General features: G+C 32.9%; 1 protein-coding gene across 1 annotated transcript in view; it reads right to left on the reverse strand.

Annotated features, from left to right (window-relative positions):
- The window catches only part of LOC110025621 (putative pentatricopeptide repeat-containing protein At3g08820), a 22,945-nt gene that overhangs the window by 15,922 nt on the left and 3,027 nt on the right, over positions 1–3,996 (reverse strand). The window lies entirely within an intron of this gene.

Here is a 3,996-nt window from a genome sequence, read left to right on the forward strand (position 1 = left end):
TCATTTCTCACTCCTCTTGCTGCCCCTTGATGGAATACATGTTGGATATCATTTTTAAATGCTAGAAATTATGTTTGGGGGTTCATTTCTCACTCCTCTTGCTGCCCCTTGATGAAATACATGCTGGATATCATTTTTAAATGCTAGAAATTATGTTTGGGGGTTCATTTCTCACTCCTCTTGCTGCCCCTTGATGAAATACATGTTGGATATCATTTTTAAATGCTAGAAATTATGTTTGGGGGCTCATTTCTCACTTCTTTTGCTGCCCCTTGTTGAAATGTATGCTGGATTTGAGGCTTGGTTTTGGGTTGATGCCTTAGCATGAGCTTCATATACATTTAGCTGGATTTGATTTTTTTTTTTTTTTGGTTATTGCCTCACCCCCGCCATTAAAATTGAAGTTGAAAGGCTTTGATAATAGTATGATTTTTAGAGGTACAAAAGGATGTTCCCTATGAATTGTGATCATATGTTTTATGAAATGTAGAAAGCTCTTGAAACTTTATTTTGAGTTTGATATAAATTGAAGTCATGATGGGTTTGGAAATCCATAAAAGCGCCACTTGGAAAGGATATCCTTCTCGGGATTGATCCGATTATTTTCCTTTTAACAAATTTAAATGTTTTAGACCGATACATTCATGAGTTTTATTGATTTAATTTGGTTTTAAAAAATGGATCGGTCTCATTTTCGTTCATTTTATTTTATTTTATTTTATTTTTCCAACGGTCAAGTTAAAAATGAGAATTTCTGATCTAATTAAATTCAGAAATGATTTATAATCTCAAGGGAAATAGGAGAGAAAGAGAATAAAAGAGAAAATTGAAATTGAAATTTGAATTTTTGGGATGATACAATCTAAAGAGGAGGCAGGGTAGCGAATAATCCACCTTTTATTTTACGTAAAGAAAAATAAATTGCAAATTGGAAGACTAGTTGAAATCGGAAAAAATGAGAATTTATATAACGATTGAGAGATTAGTGAACTTACTCTTAGATCCCTTAAGCTTTGAATCAATTTAAAATCCAATTCCTTTAACTAGGATTGAAACACAACTCACAACTCTTTTGCCAAAACTATGAGTTTACCCCTAGGTTTTAGGAGTCTGGTAGTAAACTAAGCTAAATTTATAGATGTTTGAGGGTTAGTGGAAAGTCACTTAATTGAGATTAGACACCTTAGGACACCTCAAGTTTAACCTAAAGTGCAGGCATTCTAGATTTTAGCAGAAGCACAACCTTGAGAGATAGAGATAGTTTATCATCCTAATTTTCAAATGACCCTAAGAAATCCAAACATCTAACCTCAGATTAGAAGATAGGTGGGATACTAGGCACGAGGTGGCATTAGATTGTGACTCATGACTGATTTAATTAAATCAAATAATGAAATTCTTACCTTAACTTGACCAAAACTGAAACCCAATGCTCCGGGATTTAAGTCTGTCATACATTCAAATCCTCCTGGCAATTGGGGACATTCCAATATCACATAGGACATTGGGGACATTCCAATATCACATATAAATTTCTTATTCTTTGTTCTTTATATGTGGTATGGTATTTCATCTTATTTGTTTATCTTTTCCCTGCGATTTACCTGTTTCTATTAAGTCTTTTTCAGGTCTTACTTCCCTCTTTATACAGCATATAATAGCTAAATTTAAAGGAGCAATGAACCTCTCAAGTGTACAGGTTTAATTTATGTTACAGTATTTTATTTTAAAAGCATGTTACATTGTTTCCATAGCCTGTTATACTGCTTCCCTAGCATGTTATGTTCTTCTTTCATCATGTTATATTGTCTTTTCTCTTTACTATACAGTACATTGTTACTTTTCTTTCACACTGCATACTTAGTTACTTTGATACGCTATGCCTTAGTTTAGGATAACCTAGTGGTTAGGAGCATGTTCAAAACTAAAACTAAACCAGGAGGTGCTACTACGAGGAGTTTGAAGCAAACATCGTGGGCAGCGCAGCGAGGAACAATTTCCAGGTGAATCTGCAGCAACAAAACATCTTCACATCACAAACATTTTCACAACACTATACACTTTCCTTCGTTTAAATAACCTATAGGATCACTCTTTAGGCTTTCTGTACAACTCTGCTTTTTGCACATAAGTCCTAACGTTTTAGGATTCCGAGGTTACCGTTCGGTACGATGTAAATCCTTCTGTCTTTTAGGCTATTTGCACAGTCTGACGTTGTGCAAACATAAGTCCTAAATTTTAAATAATTTGCAGGATTGAAATATCAAATAAGTATCACTTCGAAGACATAAAGCCGAATATTACGATAGTTGGGAGTTCACCGGGGTTTTTCCCAGATCTGTGATATCCCCTACTTTTCTTCTATTTGGATTCCTTAAATAATTGTTCATATTTTGAATCATTCCCATTTGATTTTCCCATGTCCAATCGTGAAAACCTAAACTTTGAAATCTTTAAAACAAAACCACATGATCTTAATCGAGAGTTTTTTTAAATGACTCCCAGTTATTTAAGATATAATTAACTATAGGGGTTTGCCTCTATAGGGAACCAGGAACCCAGATAAAATAAACCTTATCTAATCCTCGTATTAGGTAAGGGAACTTGTCGGTAAATAAGACAATTTCGCAGACCGAACGGATGTCACAAATTTTTTAGTCTAGGTGATTGAACCCCTATTACAAGTGATATTTATCCTTCGGGATAAGTGTTTTACTTGTAATATCGTATTCACTCGTCTAAACTATTTAAAATGTGAGACTCGTTTGGTTTCACCTATTTTAAAATTAAAATATTACTTTTTTTTAAAATAAAAAGGGTCATAGTCATATTTTAATTATTTTTAAAATCACAAAATTATTACTTTTTTCAAATCATAAAGTTATTTGAAGTTATAAAGTTAAACTAAATAAAAGATTTTAAAGATGTAAGATAAAAAAAAATGGCCGACAGACATAGATAAGGTATTCATATTAATATTCCAAAACTCATAACCTTCTCCTTTAAACTTTGGCAATAATATGCTAAAAGATGCTCAAAGAACTCCCATTTTGCAGCAATCTTATGCTTATACTTGCTGAAAATCCATGTAAAGGACATAACCTGGTGTAGATGTTGAAAAAGTAATCCTCTGGAGTGGAGGCTTCAAATCAATATAGTGCATGGATAGAGAGGAACTAAAGATAGAAAAGAAAGCGAAGAGGAGAATTAGTGCTATGAATTACTATATTTTATATGGTTTGAATTTTTGTTTGAATTTTTGCATGCATCTGCTGTGAAGTGAGGGGGATGATTCCACTATGACAACAACAACAACAAGCCTTTGTCCCACTAACTGAGGTCACCTACATGAATCCTTTTTTTCAATTTTGTCCTATTGAGTGACATATTTTCAATTAATTCTAATAAATTAAGATTATCTTTTATACAATATGCCCAAGTCTTTTTAGGTCTACCTTCTCCTTTATTAACATAAGAATAAAAATGAAAGGAGAAAAAATACATCATCATAATAGGAAGTCCACCTCTTCTCCATGGAAAAGAGGAGAAGGGCAGAGGTGAAGAATATCATATACAGATTGTTTCATCAGGGGAGGCATGATCATTTCTAAGACCTAAACTATACATATTTATAGACACAATAAAATGATCCTATTAGCCATATAAAAAGTTAGTTGAAACATCTAAATATCAAAAAATTAGTTAGAAGGAATTACACCCGGGCCTCGTACCAAAACTGTTAAAAGAATCAACAACTGAAAACACAAAAGGATGTTCTTCGCACTGAGAACAGAAAACAAGCAGGAAATAAATGATCCAAACCACAGTTCATGTTCTCATTAGATAAACAAAACTTATATGCAGATTTAAATACCACAAATTATAGGCATTCTCAATTGAAAAAACATTCTTCAAATCAATTTTCAGCAGTAGTTTCCGTGACAATGCTAAAAATAACTGAGATCTGTTGACCTCATTTTTAGTGAGGTCTAGTCT

Source organism: Phalaenopsis equestris, unplaced genomic scaffold (genome assembly GCF_001263595.1).
Source record: "Phalaenopsis equestris unplaced genomic scaffold, ASM126359v1 Scaffold000316, whole genome shotgun sequence".
Classification (NCBI taxonomy): domain Eukaryota; kingdom Viridiplantae; phylum Streptophyta; class Magnoliopsida; order Asparagales; family Orchidaceae; genus Phalaenopsis; species Phalaenopsis equestris.